Source organism: Mastigoproctus giganteus, chromosome 9 (genome assembly GCF_048544385.1).
Source record: "Mastigoproctus giganteus isolate SK-2022 chromosome 9, ASM4854438v1, whole genome shotgun sequence".
Taxonomy (NCBI): Eukaryota; Metazoa; Arthropoda; class Arachnida; order Uropygi; family Thelyphonidae; genus Mastigoproctus; species Mastigoproctus giganteus.
In genome coordinates this window covers 89,573,431-89,597,717 of record NC_143583.1, presented here as the reverse complement: position 1 = coordinate 89,597,717, position 24,287 = coordinate 89,573,431, and the positions used below count along the sequence as shown (strand labels likewise).

At 39.4% G+C, this 24,287-nt stretch overlaps 1 protein-coding gene across 1 annotated transcript in view; it reads left to right on the top strand.

Annotated features, from left to right (window-relative positions):
• Positions 1 to 217: 217 nt before the first annotated feature.
• Positions 218 to 24,287, top strand: part of LOC150080530 (thrombospondin type-1 domain-containing protein 7A-like) — a 1,074,234-nt gene continuing 1,050,164 nt past the window's right edge. Inside the window, exon 1 of the mRNA XM_090380722.1 lies at positions 218 to 449. The gene's annotated coding sequence lies outside the window, so the exon portion shown is untranslated. The remainder of the gene's footprint in view (positions 450 to 24,287) is intronic.

Below are 24,287 nucleotides of genomic sequence, written 5' to 3'. Positions count from 1 at the left end.
ACGGCTACCTGAATGCCAAAAAAGGCGGAGGGTTTAATAAGACGGACAAAAGTGACGCTGGAGGGGTGGTAGAGGGGGTGGTTGGGAAAGAGGGTGAGGTGAGTTTGTTGATTGGCACCGGCTGGCCATGCCGGACATGCGTTGTACTCACCTGAGCGCATGCCAGCATGCGGCCGTGGCTCGCGGGCGGCCCTTTTGCTGCGTCTTCCACATAACAGAAAGGTAGTCACGTTTACCCGTCGCTGCGCGCGGTCGTACTAGCGGTTTCACGCCAGAGGTTCGTTTGAGGTGATTTTACTTGGGCAACTGTGCCGTAGCTGAAGTTGTTGATCGCTGTGAACCTGTACTTTGTGGTACTTACCTGCAAAACCAGGCGGCAGATACACCGCCGGAGGGAGTCTGCTCTACACCGTCTAACTAGACCTCGCGGGAGAAGAAAAAAAAGTTTCGTAAGTTAAGATTTGTTATTTTTATTTGCGCGGATTGTAGTTTAACTAGAAAGAAAGTTAAATAGTTCCCTCCTTTGTTGGGATTCCACTTTTGAGTGCCATGCACCGCGCAACGAGATCTTATTTTGGTCCAATTTAACGCTCGTAATTAAAAAAAAAAAACAAAGTACTCTCGCAGCAGACGAGTTTTTCGACGTAACAATGTTCAACTTGGTATCTTAGCAACCTGGCAGTGGCAACAATGAAATTGAGTACATAGGGACATTTTTCAAATTTTTGAACTGAAATCGGATAATACTCTCCAAAGAAACGCCATTTAGTTTTTAATAGCTGTATTAAACGGCAAATTAACTTTAAATTAGTTCATAAAAGTAATCTGCCCTGATAGTTTAATCAAATTTTTATCAATATTTACTGTTATTTCCAATTTCTGGTCCTACTTCAAGTTGTCTGAGTTTTGGCCTCTGTCTGGAATTTTGTTTACGTCTGGCATCATTCTGAAAACACGAGCAGTTTCACAAACAGTTTTTTAGACTTTAATCGTAATCATGCATGCGAAGTCAATTAATCGGGTTAATTCATCGAAGGGTTTGGAACTGTCCACAGGTGTTTGCTAGGAATCTCTGTAAATATTAATTAAAATGGACAAAAGGTTCTTTAGATGAAGAGCCAGCTAACTAAGACAGCTAATTCTAAAGTTTGTTTTCAAACAGCGTCAGTTCATTTTTTTATCCTTTCTTACACGAAGCAGTTTTTGATGGCGAACTTTAGATACGTTTCACGAAGATAAACAATATTTCTGTCTTTGTTGTTTCAAGCACCAAAGTCTGGTGAAACCTGACAGTAAATCTCAATGTGATCAGAACTGAGCAAAATTAATCAATGATGCTGAATTCAACTGGAACTATAACGTTAACGCTTGTCATTCAAGCTTTCATCGACTTCCATTTCACGATACCTATAATACACGAACAATAATCATTACAACCAGTGTTTCCAATTGAAAATCCAGTCCCAATACTTGGATAACATCTACCAAATTTTGCCAATAATGCACTCAAAATTATGCTCTCCAACTAATGGAATGCCTTCTGAATAAACAAACAAACCCGCCATTGAATTGATGAGAGATACTTCTATCATCCTATTCAATCCCTTCTACTCAATTACATCCTTTATTCCATCTTAATAATGAAAATCTATTTTGTAATTATCCGTACTTACAACAGTTCTTTTAAACTTATTTTAATTTGATATCTATTTTCAACATTTAATTTACCTACATCACAAATGTAATGCTGATCTGAAGCAGAATCTTGCGTATCTATTTGTCATGCTAATTGCAGTCTAAAAGATCCAGACAAGCAATAAATGATACAGTCTATTCATTAAATACATTAGCATCTTCTGTAATTTTAGATTAGGTTGTGTGTTAAGCGCCAGAGCAAGTCAGTCATGAGGCATCAGTGTATTGTTTCTGTAATTGCTTGTATTCTTTGGTCAGTTTGCTGGACAAAAGCTCCAATTTCCAGAAGTTAGAGAAAAAAAATTTCAACAATTTCTGAGACCGATTAACTCGGCCACGTTGTGAAAAAAGGCCATAAATTCCTCTAGTCACTGACGGGATTCGAATCGGGCCTTTTTCACCCGGTGTGCCACGACCGTGATTGCAACCACTGTACTACCCTCGAGGGTCCTTCGAAAATAATATTTCAAGTCCCCAATTCTTCTGGCTTATAGAGCTAGATACCTGAGCTCGACCAGGCAATTTCAATACGCTTTGCCTTAATCCATAATAAGCAACAGGCCACACTCCACCTATGAAATGCTACATCTTAATTTTGGCCATGGACTGCCTCTTGCCATCTTTTTGTCCTTTCTCTTCAGCTTCATTATTTTATTTTATTTATTTATTCCTTTTTTTATCATTCTCAGTGTATTGCAACACATTTTCCGTTCGCTATTAACTATTAAAACCTACCTTCCAGTATTAACACTACCTAAAATAAAGTGCGCATATTGTCCCTTCCCTAGACGCAATATACGCACTTTAAAACTCCATCTTCACTCCTAAAAATCAAACAGCGAAAACTTCTTCCCACACCCCAATTTCTGCGGATAAATTGCATATATTTTCTGTTTCGAATATCATAATTTTCCAAACTCATTAGAAAATTAATGAGTTTTTTAATGAGTTTGGAAAATTATCATATTACTCTGAACATTCAGTTTTATAAATGCAGTACACGTATTTGAATCTCCGTGCCTTTTCAAAAGAAGGGTTTTCCTCCTGTTTGCTTTATTTTGGCTGCCAGTTCTCACGCTGACAGCACCTTATTAGCCTTTTCTATGATATATGCTGCCATCTAAGGGCACGTCTCTTGCTTCACTAACTGATATTTATGGCGTTTCTACAAAGTTCTCTTTTGTTTTCTATTTAATTTCACATGTTTAAATTTTAAAGTTTAATTCGCGGATTCTGCGTTTTGTTTACCTTTATTTCAGTACAATCTAAATTCCTTCCTGTATGATACCATACACAGGTATATGTATACAGAATTATAGACGAAATTTTTCTAATGTATTGTCTGAAAATTTGATTATATTCAAGAACTTGAAAATACGGGACTACCGATGGATAACATGCTTTAATTTCTTAAAATTTTCCACTTTCGACCTTGTACCTTAAGACGATAAATACTCAATGTGGTTTAGAACTTTACCATCGAACGCGCCAATTAGAAATTGTCAATGGAATTCATAGAGTCCTCCCGTTATCATTCAAGAACTGAATCCAGGCCAGAGCAAGTTTGTAGTGGGGCTCAATCAAGAAGTCATGGAGTCCTTATCCCGTATAACCATACTTTTTGGAAATTCTTTGGAATTTTGGCTCAAAATTTCTTGTTGGATTTTAAAATAAACTTGCAGCAGAACTCATTGGATTGGATGGGAGACTTCAAATGTTACAATTTTAATTGTATAAAAATAAAGAAAGCACCAAAATTCGCCAGCGGAATGCAGCCCTATTCAACGTAATGCAGCGCTAGCTCACCCATTGTGTTACCATGAGTCAAATCAATCGTAAAATGTAATTGAATGACATTATTGACATAAACGAGGATTGTTTGATAGGTTTTTAGCTTAGCATAGATAGAGTTATTACCTGATGTTGACTTTACACTGTTTAGTCCTTTGTAATTCAATGCGCTTTTTCCAGCAGTGCTCTAAATTCGTGATCACAGTTTTGTGGTGGCTTTCTTGAAGGTCCTAAAAAAATTGAGTGTGCAACTGCTATTACCTGATCATCGGACAGAAATTTGCTTCCGGACAAGTTAGTTTTTAGTTTCGAGAATGAGTGGAAATTGTATGGGGCTAAATCCGATGGGTGGGACGACAGTTTATAGCCAGTCTGATGAATTGCAGCCATGGCAACTGTCGATGTGCGAACAGATGCATTGTCCTGGTGAAACAAAAGAAACCACCTTTAGTCAGCTTCCTTGGCCTTTTTAATTTGATTGCATTTTGCAATTTCGCTAATTCGTAAGGTGCTGCTGTAGCTGAATGGTCAGCGCGATGGTGCATAAGTATGTACACGTGCGTTCAGTGACCGGGTTTCAAAGCCTCGACTAATAAATAGGATGCTGTTTCTTGTATTCTCTTTATCTTGCGAACTCCTTTGATCGGGTGGTGGTCCCGGAGTATAAACAGAAAATTTATTTATTTATTACTACGTTAGCATAGCGTTATCCGATTATGTCCCGGCCTCCTTAGCCGAGTGGGCAGGAGCGGGAGTGCAGTAGCACTCGCTCTTTGAGTTAGACCAGGGTTCAAGCCCCTGACTGATGAATACGGTCGATCTGCCAACCCGCACTGGACCAGTGTGGCAGATTATGGTCCATTTCCCTCAGCATGAATTGTTGAGGAGGCTTCCATCCTGCAGTGGGTTGATAATGGCTGCACTTTACTTTTTTTTTATTATCCAATTATAGTTTGTTTCTATGGGAGATAACCTACCATTATTACCCCTTTTGAATCCCGGAAGATAGATACCATGATCTTGCCCGTTAGTGAGACTGACTTGGCTTTCTTTGGAGGTGGCGATCAGTGTTTCCGTTCTTTTGAGTAGTTTCGATTCTGGTTGGTAGTAATGAAGCCATGTTTCATCCGTAGTTATATATTTGGCCAGAAACTTTATAGGGCACCCTCCGGTATATTGCACTACATCCGGTGGATGCGGGATTTTAGTGCGCTGACCACTGACTGTGAATAATGGACCCGGACCTGGCTCCTCGAGCTTGAAATGGGCATTATGCGGCAGCTGCCCAGGTGTTGGTTGCTCGCTAGTTCGAAGAGGCCTGACACACTTCTTTCAGGCCGTTTCACAGAGGTTTTGTGCTGTCGCAGGTGTTCAAGGTGGAGATGGGCATTTGCCTAGGTGCTATCCTGATTCAAGAACATTAAAAAAAATAATAAATAAAAAAAAGAACCTTTATAGGATCTTCTTGATGACCAACAAAAAATTTCGTTGAGGTTTTGAATTGATGGTTTTTCTGATCGGGTGTCAATAAGCGGAGGACTTATCGTGCACAACCTTTTGTCATCCCTAATTGAATTCACAGAAGATTGTTGAGATGCGTATACTTTATACTATTTCTGTAATTAATAGAACGTTCATGACAGGTGAAGGATGATCGACAAATAAGTCTTGACCGTCATCCATCACCTTCATGAACTCTTTATCAAACCTTTCTGGAGTGGTTGCTGTCGGTGGACATCCATTTGCGCTGTTAACTTTAGATATTAGGCCCGTTCCGTTTAAATTCAGCTACCCAAACTTCGACAGTTGCATTTGTTGGGGCAGATCCTCCTGATCTGTTTATCAGATTTTCATAAATATCCTTGCTGGACAACCTCTTTTTGTCAAGATATTTTATTACGGCCATTTATGTAGGCTCGAACTTCAGTGACCTAAAAAAGAAGTGTCATTAGCTACGAATTATAACTAAAATGTAACATTAACGTATGTAGCATTAAACTTTTTAAACTCGTTGAAGTTAAAGATTCATTACTGCTCAGCAAAGACGCGATCAATAGAAGCAAGAGAAGTAACAAAACGAATTAAAACGAATATAACTGCTTTTAGAATGGTACGAATTTAAAGGTGCTTCTGCTGCAATTGTCTGAAAGATTTTACTGAAATCTTTAAATTTTAATGAAGTCTGAAAGATACACGCAGATTCTTAGAAGAACTGGGGTCGCTTTGCTTGTTCACGAATCTCCAATACCCTTCCCCACACCCACCCAACACACAAACGTTCACGTTTCAAACGCCCCTTTGTCAGTGCTGACTGGCGATTATAATTCAGGTTTAATGATTACTCCGAACATGCCGTAACAGCGTGTATGCCATGCAGCGGGCGTGAAACAAATCATCAGCGGGGATGTACCCTCTAGGGGCGAGCAGCGGACAAAAGGGGAAAGGATAACTTACTTCAGACACATGTACGACTGTTTTCTTCCAGCGACACCTGTACCGACAGCACGCTTGTACATTATATGCTGCTTCAAGGTCAGAGTTCACCTTCGGCGAATGCCGGTGTGCCGGAGGACACGCATTTTCCGTCAGCGAAGGGATATAAATTCTTTCTAACGCGTAGGCGCTCGGCTTCTTCAATACCCATGGAAGTCTAGTGGTAGCATTAAAAGGACGAAAGAACAACAGGCCAAGATTTGAGTTAATCCGAAAGAATAATAATCCTACTCATGATCTGCAATAGATAATTAACCTTGCATGAAGAGTTTGGATTAGTTCGGAGTACAGAACTGAAGAGCGATATCCGAAATACAACATAATTTCCTGGTGTGTGTGTGTTAGATATGAGAACATATTGGAGGCAGCTGAGGAGGTATTGGAAAGACAAAGGTGGGCAAAGAGATGGTGGTAAAGGGACTGGAAGTAGCATTCCAGAAGAGGACAAAACAAAGAGTTACAAACAACATAAAGTCAAATTTCGCTTTTTCAATGTCCAGTGCATTGTCAGGGTGAGAGAACTGGTCAATGATAAAAAAAGATTAAGAGTAAATGGAGGGAAAAAAAGTTTTTCACAACAAAAAATTCATCTGAACTCCCACGAAAAAAATATAAATGTTTTTGATTGCAGCAGATTTTTGAAATTAATCTCCAAACCCAATTTCCATCCTTCTAAATATAGTAACCATGCCTTGGGAAATTAAAACAATCGATCCCACCATTTCTGTTTATATTCTCCAATTATAGCATGTCGAAGACCTTGTTTTCTTTTTAAGGGCAGGCTTATAAGTTGGGATTTATTCCATGTTTTGTTCGGTTGCCCCGTTAAGCATTATTTTCGACTTTAATCTTTGATTTATCTTCGTGCCATCAGCGTCGTCAGTTTTGATGATCAAACAAAAGATTTACGCGTGTTTCCTTCCTTTTCTTTTATTGATTTGTTCCTAACAAGTGTTCGTTGTTCTGTTTTTTTTACATTTTTCTTATTTCTTAACTGTCGATTACTTTTTTTTTCCTTTACAGGCTGCATTATCGATTACATTTCTGTCTTACCACGTGCTATTTGGTAGTTCCCAACTTGGTGAACTTTTAAAATAACCTTTACTTTGTTGAGAAACAACGTAGAGGTTATTTTATTAAATCCAGAGGTAACTGGATTTGGATTCAAGAATGGTGGAGTCGAAAAAAGGTTGGAGAGTCACTGTCACGCTTAGCAAAAAATGGTCAAGGTTATTGCGCATTATTCTGTTGGTTGGACATATTGTATAAACCCCTGATTTACGCGATGGGCGAGTTAGATGACCTTGCGCGATTACGTATCTTGTAATTGGATTTATAGTCTAGAAGGAATAAGAAGCAACATGGATGTAACGTCAAACACTAAGTTATTGGAGTTTAAAAAAACGCTCTTCAAGTTAATGCTGTCCGCGAAGTGTGAGAACTTCTCCCGGACAATAAACGTCATGAATTCAAAGATAAACTGTCAATAAATCGAAATTAATAATGTTACCAGCAGTAGATGAGGTTTTATTTCTATTCTTTCATGAAATAATGGTCCCAGACTAATGAAGGTATTCATAACGTAGACAACTTAGACTTAAATGAATCCATAAACTTATAACTCCTGTCTCTCCCCTACAACAGTAAACATGGCTTCATACCTAAGTTCTACAACAATTTTATATCGCATATCAATCGTTGTTTCCTATCCTCTTTGCTGTTTCTAGGGGTCCAGGCATCCTTGATTTGCAGGTGAACATAAAAACTTTATCCTTTTATTTGAAATAGAATGATCTTTCGGCTAATGCATTTTGATATCTGGGCACTTAAAAAGGTTTAGTAAATAATATCGTTATTGAGTCATCCTAGAATAAATTGAGACACTTAACGTATTGGTCTGTTCGATTCTGTTTCAGGGTAGTGGAGTTTCTTAATATATTGAAACTACCATACTACTATATCCGCACTACGTGGGGGCCCCAAAGTGTCAGTGGATACGATGATTGGTTTGGCATAGCTATTAAAAAGCACGAGGAGGACTTTAAGAGAATGTTTCGGGAGCTGGAATCTCTCAGAATGTGTGGTTTTTGCCTCTGTTTTGGAGAGAGGTGGGGGATGAGGTACTTTTAGATATACTAATTATATTTTGAAGATCGATAAAGTATTCTTGTCGACAGTGACAATGGAAAAGTAGAACCCTTAAAGAAACCCATATCGCTTGTCTTTGGCCTTTTTCCTTCTTTTCCCGTTATTCTTTTTTATATGGGCGGATTTTATTCTGCTATTTTAAAATTTTTCAGCTACCTTTCCTCTCTGGTCAGTGTCCACAAGAATATTTACCGTATTTTACTCCTGGCCTCTAAAAAAAGGGCCATTATAATCTTTCGAAGAAGAAGTTAGATCAATACTAATTTTTTTATTTTTTTCCGAACAAGTTATTGAGCATTTATTTATCACGTGGCATCGCGAAAATTAGCAAGTCACGTGATGTAAAGTTTGATGAGGTGGAAAACATGTAAAGTTCTTCAGTAAAGTACATTTTTAGAGTTTCAAATGCGTGTCTATAGTGAATTCGTATTTGCATAAATCCGAAGGTTTTAATATTTGGCCATTTCGTCTCCGGTCATTAACTAGTCTCTGACAACTCTTCTCGCTTTTCGAGTGTGTCGACAATCACTTCTCTCGGTGGCCACGACGAGGGGCTTCGGTGCTTGATAGCAGTCCTTCGATATCAGTCGTAAAATTGGATTTCTTGTTGTTCATGGTCAGATAACTTTGTCAGACTTAAGGTCCGGGCCATTTAACTCAAACTTGGCTTCGTAAGTAACGGCCGATTGAGTCCGTTAGTTGAGATGCTCACAGAGCGGAAACGCGGCTTGGCAGTCTATCGGGATGTAAGCACTTCACCGGACAGGAAAATAAACGGTGTGTTTGTTCTCCAAATACACTTTCTTTCGCAGATGAGCGGAATTACTCCAACATCCATTTTGTCCCGACTAACTTTGACGCAGTTGCTTAGCAACTGGAAATTTCCTTCGGTACGACGCACCATCCACGATCTCTGTCAACTATATCGGAGGCACAGGGTTTGTTTACAGCAGTCCGCATTTGATTTATCCGGAAATCAAGGGGGTGGCTACCTCTTTACCGAAAGTTGAACTTTCCATTATACCATTACCGATGGGAGGACGTGTATTAGTTCTATTCGGTTGTTATGGCAATGCTGTGAAATCCGATTAACGTAAGCATGGAGGTGAGTTTGGAGATTGCTTTTATCGGATTTCACGTGATTAGAATGATTTCATGTTGATGCGTTAGTTTGAACCAAAGGAAGATGGAGAAATGTATTCTCGGAACGAAGCAACTCTCGCAATTCAGAAACTGACAAAGAAGTCAAAAAGTGGTAACCAATCTGGAGATATGACTGCCATCACCAGCCCCTTATAAATCAGACCACCAAGAATGGATTGGATAACAATCTTCATTTTACATAATGAAACAGTTGTAATTCTAAGGAAGTGGGTCTCGGCTTCTGGTATACGTAGCCCATGTGGTACAAGATGGTGTTTCTGTGGTATTCAATCTATCTGGTAAATATCGAGGTCAGACTTAGCTGATATTTAATAGAAAATATAATGAAACGATTGGGTATGACGCAATTTTCCACGAAAATAACTTTATTCAAACAATCTTTTGATTAAAACAGAAAACGGATTAAGAACTATTTGAATAGAGGTCAAATTTCTCTTATGTTGAACAGGAGATTTTGAATCTGCCAAACCATCATTAAGGAGTTGGGGTTTACTGGACTAACTTCGATTTGCGATAGCAGAGTGGCTGATTCATTATTAAAAGATACTGGAGTATCTTAATACTGGCCGATATATTAAACAGCCAATTAAAGTTGAACCCGCCCACATTCTGCAAAGCCCAGATCGATACTTTTAATTGGAAACTGGTACTATAACAGTGTTTCTTACAAGGCTGCTATTTAAGTTCTTTTTTATTTTGCGAGTGTTGAAGACTTCAAAGAGTTTTGCAAGACAGTCGATAGTTAATAAGGGGCTCATTAAAAGGAAAAGAGCAGCTGAAGAATTTTATGATTAACGCATCCCACCCATTAAAACAACGACCCAAACTTTTCTCGGGCATGCGTACAACAGTCTTCATAATTTTGGGTTACGCGCAGTCCGATGATATATTAACTATTTCATTACAGCATTGGTGAAAAGGCAAAGATGGAGGACCCATTTTCCAGTAAAATAGAAACCCTTTATTTTAGATTTGGTCTGTTTGACTTTATTAAGAGAAATCCACAGATCTGTTTGCCAAAGGGCGACTGAGAAAGAACTGAAAAAACAATAAATAAATAAGTTTATTCTGCAGTATCGCATACGTTGCCATGGCAACTTTGAGTTACCCCCCTAAGAACCCCAACCTTGTAACTCGTGATGGTTGAGGTCCATCACATTACCCGTGGGTGGGTAACGTATTCTAATGAGATGCGGGGCAACTGAAGGATTGAATAAATAATTGCTTCGTCATCTGTCCTATAAATATTAAACATCTTTATATTTCTCCTCAGTGAACTCGATTCCAAGACGCACTCGCTAAGTCGCTTAGAAAAAGAAAAGAAAAGAAGAAAAAAAAAAAACACTTTATGCAGCAATAATTCTTAGAAATCGTTGGTATTGGAGGAACCTTTAACTGCGTATCGCCTTTCCTTTGGTAATCGAAACAGATAGGGGGACTGATTGCAAGAAGCTATGTGTATTGATTATCTTTAACTGGCACATCCATTGTGTGCCAACACTGATAGCGCCCTAGTATGCAGGATCCTATCGCTGTAGCGTTCGAAACGTCTTTAAAAAAATAGAAGGAAAAAAAAATGGTAGAATTTGGTACAGATGTATCGACACTCCCCACTTCCACATGACTCGTGCAAATATCGTCCTCCTTTAGGTCGGTTTTAATTCTGCAATCTGCAAGTAAAGAAAGGAGTTTTAAGTATCAGAGCCATATTTGCAGATTTTAAACTGGGTTGTAGTCTTTCTAGAAGTATCTTAACGAAATCATATAGAAATTTCGCATCGCTATTTCACAAATAATTTTTAATCGACGTTTGAGTAAGGTCGTTGCTAGTATTCGTAAAACAGCTCATAACTTTGAAAACCTCCTCAGCATTACACGAAAAAGCGGAGTACTGGGAGAAAACTCACCGGTTGATACTTTTTATGGACTGTTGTGCTTAGTTACCCGAAGAAAACTTTGGATTTCCACTATATGTGTGCTAAGACTGTTCTAGATGATGAATGCAGTATATCGCAATTGCTTGCATCCAGATCTCTAGTTTCATGTTCTACTTATACCAAAGTTCGCAACAGTTGTAAAACAATTACTAATCAATCCTAACTCTTTTGAGTGAGTTAAGAATAGACAATTTGTTCCTTGTACAAACGATAGTCTAGTTTTCTGGTGTCTGGCTAAAGCTATTGGCCGCAACTTGTGTCTATCAATACTTCCACCTCTGTTGCAACCTAATGGTTCTATTGCATCCTCAGCTAAAGATAAGTCGACTTACTAGCATCCTACTTTTCTTCTAACTTTGATATCCACGATCCTGGTAAATCCCAGTACACTCCATTCAATGCCTCTGGTAGCCTTCTAACAGTTCTTATTCTGAACGGTCGTGATTCAAAGTAAGCTCCAAGTCTTGATGTCATAACTCTTTGTTCGTTAAACCTGTTTTCTTGAACCTGCTTTGCGTCGCCTTTTTATACTTTCTGGTTCTACTGCTGTTTTTTTTTTTTTTTTTTTTTTTTTTTGTATAGAAATATGCTCATATCAGCCACTTCCTAAAAAGAATGACAAATATCTCCTTTCCAATTATCACCCAACTACGCTTCCCTGTACTCTTTCCAAGTAATGGAGAAATCCATCAACCACCAACTCTTTCTCTATCTGATCAGTGATCACCGATATGAATTCCATCAGCCTCAATCAACTGGTGATATAGTAGCTTATGTTACTCATCTTCGGATAAATTCAATGGAAAAGTTCGATGAAACTCGAGCCAGTTTTGTTGACATTTGCAAAGCTTTTTACCTTGTTTGGCATAAATGGTTTCTAAAGGGCTCTCTGTCTTCTAACCTCTCAACTAATGCTGATATCCCTCATGATTCTGTTTTTGATCCCACTCTTTTCATTGAATATTAAATCCTATCCACAAGTTTGGATGACAGCACATTACATTCCACCATCCAGCTATTTATGCAAGGCAAGCTTCAACTTGTCGAATATCCACAACCATTTCCTTAAATTCTGATCTCCAGTGAGGCGAAGAAAACTTAAATTCACTCCTTTAACTCAGTCTTGTCTTATTTCTCGCAAGAAAGGGTTTAGTTTGATGCTATTCAGATATATAAACAAGACACTGTTCTCTTTTTTCAAGTCTGCTGCTTGTCTTTTCTATAGATATTTCGATGGAGTGTTCTGAATTGGTATAAGTGCTTTCCCCACTCTCTCTTAGAGACCGAACGCTTGCTGCAACCAGTCAGCATCTATTCACTGTCCAACTCCAAACTCAGAGAATTAATTTGTTTTGTCTTCTATGTCTAAACCTACTTTTGTTCCCTGTAAAAATATTCCTTCAGATGTATTTCCCGAAAATTACATTCTACAGAAATTCAAGTCCCATGTCGAAAAGTATCTTCTCCCCAGCCTTCAACTCTTGCATGGTACTAAATACTATTGGTTCTAATGCCTTTATATTGACTCTATAAAATAAGCTATTTCTTGTTCAACTAAAGCAAGATTGGCGTCACATTTATAAGGTTAAATAGCTGGACGTGTCGAGTTATCCAAAAAACTATAGATGGCCCTTGTGAAAACTTTTCTTCTAGGTCTGATAATCAGTTTTAGGCCAACATCCAGGATTCGCATCAACAGATTATTAATAAATTACTTTTCAGATTCCAGTACAGTTCTTTCGAATTGGCATCTGTGATTCTGCCTCTGTATTCCAAACCAATTCGAATACGTGCATCAGGTAGTTAAAATCCATTCTGTTAAACTTTAAACTCATCGAACCAACTCCATTTCTTTCTTATTAATACCTTTTACATATGCAAAATACACCGAGTGATCACTGAATTATGACCACATATCTAATACTTCGAAGGTCCTCCTTTTGTTTTCAGTACAGCAGCTATCCGACTTCGCATTGATTCAACAAGATGTCGGAAGCGTTCGGGAGGTATGGCCAACCAAGCTGTATGTAATGCGGTCAGCAATACAGGTATGAAGGTGATTGGTGTATCCAGACGCCTGATATGCCTTTCCATAGTGTCTCACTAGTGCTCTATGGGATTGATATCGGGGGAATTCGGAGGCCAATCGATATGCTGGAAGTCAGAACTGTGTTCCTCAAACCATTCCTGCACAACAAGTGTCCGATGGCTCGGCGCATTGTCATCTTGGAAGACACCATCGCCATTCAGGAAAAAGTGTAACATAGCGAGGTGTACACAGTCAGCAAGCAGTTAACGATAGCGGAGACCAGTGATACGTTGTTCCGCATACACCAGGGGTCCAAGTTCCTGCCAGTGAAACATGCCCCACACCATAAAACAGCCTCCACTTTTGATACCATGCATGATGGATCAAGAGTCTCGTGTTGTTGATGCCAAATCCATACACGACCATCCACAGTGTGGAGTAAATAATGTGACTCGTCCGACCAGCACACCTTCTTCCAGTCTTCTAACGTCCAACTTTCATGCTCTTTGCACCAGGCGAGTCTTTTGCGCCGATTAACCTTGGTTAGGAGAGGATGCTGTAGGCGTCGTCTGCTGGTATAGCTCATACGTGCGAGTGTGCGGCGCATGGTCATGCAAGATATTGTTCCAGGTTGGCCCATGTTATATTGGGTAGTCAACTCTTTAACAGTGCTGCGCCTGTACGAATCTTCGGACCCGGCGCTCACCTCTAACATCAACCTTTCGCTGACCTTTGCAGTTTTGTCGTTGGATCGTTGTTTGACCATTTTGACGCCAGTCCTGGTACACTTTAACTACGGCGGCTCTCGAACACCCCACCAGTTCAGCCGTTTGGGAAATCGAGACACCAGCTCGTCGAGCACCCACAATCTGTCTTTCATCGAAGTCCGATAAATCCTTCCTTTTACCCATCACATTCAGAATTTTACTACCTACTGAACCACTGACACCTTATCTATGCTACGTAGGTCGACTAACTGGCACTCTCGTACCTCACGTGGTCAACGGGTCGCATTCACTTTTCATAGGGGTGGTCATAATTCAGTGATCTCTCAGTGTAAATAAACAAAGTAAATTCATTTAATTTTCAGCTTACTTGCGTCATCACGTAGATTGCATTCTGTGTTTTTAATTCTTGCGTACCGTGCCCAAGTTTACGACTAATATTACTTCATCTTGGTGTTGTTTATAACTGATGGAACAGCGATGCTCGAAACTGAAATTTTTCATAAGTGAAACAGATTCTGAATAAACGTACTACGCAGGTGTGGTTGTCTTCAACAAATAAGTAACTCCCAGCTTTTGTCCAGTCTTGATTTCAACCAAAACAAAAAACAAAATCTTGTATGTTTCGGAATTTTTTATACCATATTGAGAGAATCAAGGACAGTCCATTTTCTGAGGTTTTTTCTTTCTTTCTAACAGAAGCCGTATTACAAACTGAAGCATAAACAAAGACCCTTTTTTTAGGGTGTAAACGCTTCCTAAATTTCAGATGTGAGATTTGTGCAACCCAACAGTGGTGCGAGCTAGGATATTAATTCTTCGGCTTTAATGAAGTAAATTATAACATTGAAGAAGATACCATAACATATATTGAACGCTTGTTATGATATACACTTTTACACTGAGAGGGCTATTTTAGCTGACCCCTACTCCTTAATTATACCACTGATGTGATCTACGCTGACATTTCCAGGGCTTTGAGTCCAAAAAATTCAATTTGTGCTACTGGTGATCCTCAAGGCTCATTTCCAGGCCCACATTTTTTAAAAAATTATCAAAGACGACGTTTATTCCTCTCCCTCAAAGGATTGACTGCCGGTTCTTCCCAATCAAAAAATATCGTCCATAATAATAATAATAAATGAAAGGCACATTTCCTAAAATACATGCCACGCCATGACATAATTTACAAAATATACTCAATGACGTTATAAGGTCCTATACCGTAGCCGAGTGGTCAGGAGCCGGAGTGCAGTAGCACACGCTCTTTGAGTAGACTGGGGTTCAAGCCCCTGACTGCTAAATACGGTCGATCTGCCAACCCACACTGGACCAGCGTGGCAGATTATGGTCCATTTCCATCAGCATGAATTGTTGAGGAGTCTTCCATCCTGCAGTGGGTTAATAATGGTTGCAGTTTACCCCCTCCCCCCTTTTTATTAGCCGAATATAATCAAAAATACAAATTCGCCGGACTTCTATTCGTTTAAATTCATATCCACTGCGTAAATGAATCTGGGAAGAAGAGATTTCATTTAATTTTCCATCTGGACCAATCCCAATCTCTTTATTGCTCTACTTAAAATTTAGAACCAATTATGATACTTTTAGCCCCATAATCTCTTGTTTCATCTTCGTCAGCCTTTAGCACCCATTTTAAGTTTTTGTAATTCTTTGATCAACTTATAATTGGGTATCGTTGAATCTTTGTGCCTCTATAATGACGTTTTATTGTATGGCTTCGGTTTTTTCTTTTTTCTTTTTTTTTTTTGGAAGGGGGGAGGAAAGATGGGATAAGACGATCATGGACATATCTTCGTCTAAAGTTAGCAACAAGAATTCCCACCAGATTTCCATAGCGGAGTTGGTTCGAAGCCCAGTAATCTGATAACAGAAGTGGGTGAAATATATAGATGAGCGCCCAGTAGGCGATATGAAGAAATCCATTTCGTATTCTTCGAGCAGGCAAAGAATCCGAAGACCCGTTGACGTCTGACATGTCTGTAATATTTTACGGGATGATGTCCACGGTCTTGGAAGCATCCCGTCATTGACAGGTTTATTGTGTCCCTGCGCTGTAATGGCAGCCGAGGCCTGACATAGCACAGAGCTGTCCGATGCATTCGTGGAATGCCTTTGTGGTGGCTAAACGCATTGACAGCGAAGGTGATATTAAGATAGAGTAGCCTCAATTTTACTACTAAACGTCCCCGTCTCCCCCAAGTGGAATAACGAAATCCTTTGATGCTTTTTTCAAAGTTTTCGAAGATCTCCAGCATTACAATAACAAATGCCTGTGGGTAGTTTGTCCTTACTCAAGTGATATGATGTCATAATCTAAAATTGCAGTGAATTTGGACTGTCTCATACATGCAAACAATACGTTTGATTTTAATCTTCCCCTTCTCATTTCTTCGTTCTATTTTACTACTGTAAGTCTTTACAAAGAGAGAAAGAGTCTGAAAGAGTTACAGCAACAGGGTAGGCCTACTTCGCTCGCGACACACGAACTGATTAAGGGCTAAAAGGTGTCAGAACTATGTGTACACGCGACATTGATCAGATTGGCAATACTTGTACATATAGTCTTCTCCTACGTCACTCTATTATCGATTGGGCGTTCCTGTTATTACCCAAACCTTTCCCCGGTGACGTCATTCATTTCGTAGCTCCAGGATTAACAGCGTAGTTGTAAGGAGCCAAATTAATCGGATTATCGATCAAGTTTTCTATAGTTCAGTAAATTTGTTGGCTCAATAAGTGACACAGGCGTCGGAGTAATTATATTGGGGTGTTGGAAAGCTGTCATTTCCCTTCGAAGTGCGGATAATAAGACGCTGCTCACACTTTGATGGACTTTGAGGGCGAAGTGCCGATAATGGTTTGTTTTAGTGGTGACTCCCTACAAACAGTTCCCCTTTATGGGGTTCGTCGGTAAAGAATAATTGAGCATTAAGTGGACACAGTTGTCACTCTTGGTGTTCGCAATAATATCGTGTCCATTTTCACAGTACATCTTATCTGTAGGGTGAGTTTGTGGATGCAATTCGGATCGAGTAATTGCAGCAGAAGAGAATTCCTCCTGTGTGAAGCTGGAATCGAATCTGAGACCTTTCCAAATTGGTAGCAGGGTGGCTCACCCACTATGCTACCACGGAGACACAGGATAAATCATGGATCCGTCATGGATTCAGAAATACTGGTATATTCTGAATCAAGACAGGAGCAATTTTGCACCCGATTCTTAATAAATCAGAAGTATTCTGGTTAATTCACCCATGCTCTTGGCATCGTTAAGCTTTTTGAAAAATGGTAGAAACTCCTCACTAATTTTGAGTGATTCCTTGGATTGCAAGTGTATTACGTTCTCAGGTCTTTATAGTTTTTGCACTTGGTGCTTAAGTTACAAAAGCCAAGCCTGAGAGTCCATTTTCAGTGAGATTGGTTGGGATTATTTCGATTTATAGTCATGCAATTACGGATAGAAGCCTTATAATATTGTGGGCAAAAGTTCCATGATTTGTGAGAGGATTTTTAACTTATGACCTCTGCTTTTAAACCGTTGACTTCTTCCACGTTGTCTTAATCAACATCTCTAAGTGGTTTTATGAGACTGTATAAAATCTGTTATCGATTGATGCTGTGGTAAACATGTGTTATCCACACGGTTTCAGGCTTAATCTCCTTCGAAGTATTCTGTCTGCATCCACACCTCAATCCATTATTCCTTCATCGTTTAATAAGCTGGTTTTCGGGTTGCGAAAATCTGTTCCGTGGTATTTTGTGTTCTAGCTTCCACATCCCCAAATCCCTCCTTTTGAAGGTTTTCTTTCATGCTGGAAAAGAAAAGTCACATTGAGTCATATGACTAGGTATGGAGGCTGTGGACTTGAGAAGTGCAGTGTTTAACATGAAATTTCTACACACATGACCTGCTGAGAGGGCAGCGCCGTTTTCGTAGCGAAGCAGCCAAGATTCATACCCAGTAAAAACAGGTAAACAGACCATCAGCAAATCTTACACGCAAGATACGCAGAAGCCTCATTGTCCTCGCTGCCTTGTATTGCTCTTAAAAGGACCTTTAAGAGAGACATACCTTCCCAGTCTCTCTCCATAAATACGAACTCTTTTTTGAACTACCTTCGTAGTTCAAAACTTCATCGACGGGAGGGATTACTATCTGCTCAATTTGGCTGCACCTTTTCTTATTCCTGTTCCTGTCTCAAGAATGTAAATTGCTTTCAATCGCGGCGCACTCTTAAAAATCAATATCTTGACAAGTTTTAAGACTTTTTAAATTATTCCGTTTTATAATTTAAAGCGAAAAGGGTTACGTCGTCCCCTTATCGAGGACGCACTGACAGTTCCAGTGAACATTAAATCCACTTTAAATCCCAAAGTAAAATCCACCAAGCACGCTTATAAATATAAAAAAAGAATAAAAAAAAGTCGACTTTCGCAGATATCCTTTCATGGAAGAAAAACGGTCAATTGATGGCTGATCGACCGCTTTTATTTCTCGCACAGCCCCCTACTTCTTACGCTCTACGGGAGATTATACTTTAATAAAACTGCGCACTATTCCTCCGCTGCTGATGAATGACTGAGTTGAGTGGACTGACACTTTACGTACGATCTCTCGCGCTGTCTGTTGACCCTAAACTTTCTTCGAAAGTACACAAAGCATTATAGAACGCTTCTGAGAAGTCTTGCTCTAACAACTATTAAATACACACTCCTGCAAGATAGGACATCAAATTTTAATATCCCTTAAGAGTTCCCCTAAAATACACGATGGACTTCGCTGTTATAATGTTGCAGCTCTCCTATCTGGCTTGTAAATGCTTGAGCTGATTTGGCGCTTTTCATGGTAGAAAACGATCATCTTTGTTTTTCCAATTTCCTGCTTTAATTTCTCCAGAAGAAAATTAAAAGATGTTTTCTCAGTGTTTGGACCATCCAGGAAGAAAATCTAATCAATCCCATTGAAAACTGAATAACTGAAGGCTTCTTTTTGGTCAGGGACCACTCTCCTGTATATATTCAGCGTCAGGATTTTCGGTTCTTCATTTGGCAGTGACCGTAAACTGCCAATGCGATGATAAGCCCGGCCCTGCACTTTAAATGTGGGCATTCAGCCAGATATTTGATCTCCTTTGTGGTGCCAAAAAGATGTCGAGTGGAAAAGTGAGTTATATTTTTCAATATTGTTTCGGAAATGTTGGAGGGGTGTCTCTCAACGTCTTATGAAGTGGCTCGAGGGGATCATTAATTTGGGACAGCTGACCCGTGTCTCCTTTACAACAAATTCGCAGTTTCATTTAATATGTCAAATTTTATTCAATGGAACTGCATGAAAAGAATCAAGTTTACAGTTTCCACGATCTTCGAACTATGGCACGAACACACACATCTCCTTCTGTTATCGATTTGTTATTAAGTTAGCTTATTTTTAAGCTTATTATTTTATTATTATTATTTTAGACTAGATTTAATTTTATTGATAATACAACATACGTTTCAATCAATATTGTATTATATCTTCTTCAGCGTGAAACGGAACTACATTTTTGCTTTGATTTTCAGCTGTTGAGAATTGATTAATCCCAAAGTAGTCACATAACCAGATGTCATCTTGACTGCTGATACGGATACATCTGTCTGTTGCAATACTCTCCATCCGAAGATAGGACTAGTGGTAGAGATTGTCTCCCAGACGTAAGAACTAGTGCCAGCTGGTCCAGACATTCTTCAATAAAGCCACCAGCTTGTGTTGATTAGGCTGCTCTATGAGGAGTTAATGTGACATCTGGGGAATGACTTAGTGCGGTACTTGGAGACAAATCAATTGTGCCGTACTCACAAAGATATTGGATTTTGCTTTCCGAAACTACCCAGAGGAATCCGGTTCGAGTTAGCGTAAGTTATGGAGACACTTCGACCATTGGCCACTTCATAAACAAACTATAAATTTAGATTGGACAGAAGATATACGCAGAAAGAAATGGGTAAGAAAATGTCCTTCGTAAAAGAGGAAATGATCAGAAAAAGAAAATATTTCAAGTTACGGAAGTGCATTCTGTCAGTGGTCATTGTTTTTTAAAACCGGTTTAACAGTGTGTAGACTTCAACTTTTGCTAATCATCTGCTTTATAGAGCTGACCCCTCACCCAGCGGGATGCATTGGAAAATTATAAGCCAGCACTTCACGAATTCAGATTCATTGAGATGCCAATACAAACTTATTATAATACATCGCTGTGGCTGAAAAATTATTAGTATAATTTAAAAATAATTGAGTTTTCAAGATGCTGGATTCCCGTATACATTTTAGATTTGAATTCTTCGCATTGATTCGAATTTTTGGCTGTGATCTGGAGCTATTTTGTTTCGTTTTTAACGTGGTGGATGTATTACCTGCTGGACATTATCCTGGTCAGGCAAAGTCTTCATAATTGCTTTTGCTAAAATGGTTACAATTCTTTTTAGATATATTATGGATCCGCGACGCACGCACACAGATAAAAATAATGCGCCATTGAACCCAATAGGACATTATGATCGAGGTTATCTATTTCCTCCTACTTTTCAGCATCTCCTACTTGAGCGAATCTGGACTTTCAGGTGTTCGTATTGCTGAAAACCAGAACTTGATTGTTGTCTGTGGAGGGTCCACTTCAATTCGTTGTATGACAGTTCGGCGCATGACATTTCGCTGTATGCGACAGTTCGGTAGACGAGACAATTTTGTGAATAACTCGAACTCCAGTTCCAACTCCTACACACAATCTCCAGGAAAGCTTACCCTTAATTCATTTGATCCCTCTCCCCGTGTAGTTCCTAAAATGCAACTTACAGAAGTGAAAGTGAAGTGCTTTATGACTAAACTTCTTCGACCTCTCTACGGAGTTACTACTCACAGTCTCAGATCCAACTGAACTAAAAGTGCATCAATGATTGGAGAGAATCGAGGAAGTTGGAATGAGTGACCCCTTACAGATAAAGAACCAAGAAGAAGAGGATAAGGATAGTTAATGATTTAACTCCTACTTCCACAACCACATAATCGATGTCTTTGGTTTCCTCTTGGCATCCCCTGGCAGTTCATGATGCTGTCATCTTTATTGTGATTGTCACAACTCCTTGTGCTGGAAGTTCTCTCCTAGGCAGCTAGTTGTGGTGCAGGCATTAGCGGAGTACCTGGTTCTACAGTCTCTGGGATGTAGATTCTTGATATTATGAAGATTTCCTTATTCACTGTTATTTGATTTGTGATTCGGTATGGTTTGTTGCAGCTATCTTAATTGATGATGATATGGAGTTTGAAATGGGCTGGCAGTTATCTATAACCAGGACTGGGTACTTTAACCCAGATTTGGACACCTCAACCTGGACTTTGAACTGTCTTCTATATTTTTTTGTGTTGCTTAAGTGTGTCGTTTTAGAGGGTCTTCCCATCCTGAAATTGGGCAAAGTAAAGGAGGGAATTCATTGTAATTATCTATAGACTGAACAGCGGTGTTGCCAAAGTTCTTGAATTTGTTTTAGATGTCCAGGAAAGGCAACCAATTGTACACTTCGGATTCTCACCAAGGTAGCCACTCCCACAAGACAGTTTGAGCTGCCTCCCCCCCCAATTCTCCCATATTGTCAGTGGATCGCCCTCTGGCTTAAAAGAGTTTGGTAGCTTTCATTAAGCATCGAAATATCCCACGATACTCTTAATTACCGTGTGCAGATCTGGCATTGTGTCCAGGATCCCAGCCGAGTGTTTACTTTGTCCCTTTTTATCATCCTCCAATGATTTCCTTCATTAAATCCCAGCTTACTTTCCTGCCTCATTAAAGAGTCTCTTCGTAATTAGGTCATTTTCTTAAGCCAAAATGAAGTTCAAGGATAATCAGTCCGTACTTCTCGCGCTAATTTCACACGGTAAAAAATTTGAAAGTGGCGATTAAAAAAAAAAAAAAACTTTAATTATGAATTTTCTATATGACGGGACACGCGTAAAGTTGGGTACTTGTACCACTATAATTAACCCGTTGTCTCGCGCTCATATTGCGCGCTGGACGCTCTTGTTTCAATTAATTAGGTTCTCGTGGAGAGAAAAAAAAAAGACAGATTAAGGAACTTAAATAAGGCAGCTGGCAATTTCGTGGAGCAGTCTACCTCGTCCTCAGTCCCCATCTCCCTCACCCCAACGAAAAAACGAAACGTTGATAAGAAAAGAGCATTTAGAAATTCCCATTTTATTTATCCAGCAGCCCCCTCCCATCCCCTTCCCCAACCACAGTTTAATTTCTGTTCCCGATCTGTTTTCTCGAGGACCAGACGAGCAGCACTTCGCCGACAATTTCCGCTCGCTCCTTAATCCGCCAGCTGATCCTTGATTTCTCCGTATCGCATGGGAGTCACGCACGAAGTCAAGAGCAGCTTATCTCGGAGAATTTCGCAAGAAGTAATGGCGTTCGGAGTAGGGACGCTGGTAATTTACTACGCTACCGGAGCACTTTCTCACAGGCGATACACCACTTCTCACTCCGGCCCCGAATGAAGCCCACTAATAAAAGACCCGTCCACCGACTCTTAAATCTCTCGGCCTGGTCGTAGTCATTGTCAAAGTTGCCCTCAGCGGTGAATAATTGAAGCTACAAAGGAGGCTCCATCTAGCGGCAGTGACAGTGATAGAACTGGGTGTTGTATGGGGACGGAATTCATTTCCATTATGAGCACGACCACATTAATCAATATAATCGATTTAATTATTAATAATCGTAAAATGGGTTGTGGCTGCGAGTCGTGGCGGCATTTCCTTGAACCTCTTACTAAGACATCCATTTCTTAACGTTCGCAGGAATTTTTTCCCTTCACGATGCTGGGTGGCTGCAATTACCAGACAGTTCGCATGCCCCTCACGACCTGCATACAACCTACACCGCTCTTCATGTCAGACGAGGTGTGTCCGATCGCAGGTCATGAGTTTAACGTGGACCAGAGGGCGTCTGAAATGCCCTTCGGCAAAATTCCCTGACCCACAACGGTGTTTTATATACAGCGAAGAAAGTTGGAGTTCGTGTCTGACCTCCCCCCCCACTCTCGCCTTCCCTCCATCCGTGTGTCAGGTGTTGATGATGGCGAAGACGTAAGAAGCTCCAAGTTTGCAGTGAGCGTACATTGTGCATTCTCAACTAGCGACTGTGCCAGTGGATGGAACCAGCTTGGGTTGCTCCCGGGTAAGTGAGGCATCATGGGAAGGCATCATTATGAGGGTACCTTAACGATACACGAAGCACTATTTCTATATGGCAATACTTAAGAAAATCTCTGATCTTAGATCATATTTCTCATTTTATTACAGAGAATAGTTAGCTTAAAAACGTTAACCTTTTTTATATTTATTTTTATTAATTATTGTACGTATCTATATTCACTTAGTGTATTCATTAGTCACTATATTTAATATTTATATAATATATAAGCTTTGATTTGTTTAAAATTAAATCCCTTTTTAATCCCTCTAACTGACGAGTTTCTACAAATATCGAATAATTTCTAAAAATATAGTTAAATATAAAATCCTGTCCTACAAAATTAAAAGAAGAGACAAGACTGAACTTCTTAATAAAAAAAGAAACTTTATAAAATATTAAATCATAACTAAAAATGCTAATTAAGCGAGCGTTTTTGAAACCAACGAATTGAGTAAGAGGTTTTTCATCCCTACTGTTAATAAATTTTTTATGAGACTTGTTCCAGCGATAGCTCAATACCAAAGGATTGTTGCAGCGATAACTCATTAAATCATAAAGCCCTTAAATATGGCGATTGCCTATTGTGCCAAAGGATTCTGCCTTATTTAGCAAAGGGGATGTTTTCGTTGATATTCTGACTTCCAATTGCTTTAGGATTATTAACGTATGAAAAGAAAATTGACGTTTAATCTGAAGATAACGCTTTATAAAAAACCAAGAGGCATCTGTCGTCATGACAATCGAATTCTATTCATTCATTCCAGGCTCGAAGAAGAAGGTGGAAAAAAGAAATAAGAAAACGAAATCATTCGTTTGGTCTAATATTAAATTTGTCACGTAATTTCAAAGTAATCTCACGCCTTTAAGAAGTGTTGATAAGAAGACGGAATCTAGACAAAGAAGTCAGCAACGCAGGGGGTTTTGAAGTAAAAATTCTACTTCGAATAGCTATTTAACGGCCTTTTTTTTAAAAAAAAAAACCACTGCTGAAAGCGGAAATTAATTTTACATCCGGGAGATGGCTTTGGCAAAAGATACTTCAAAAGACTGCCAA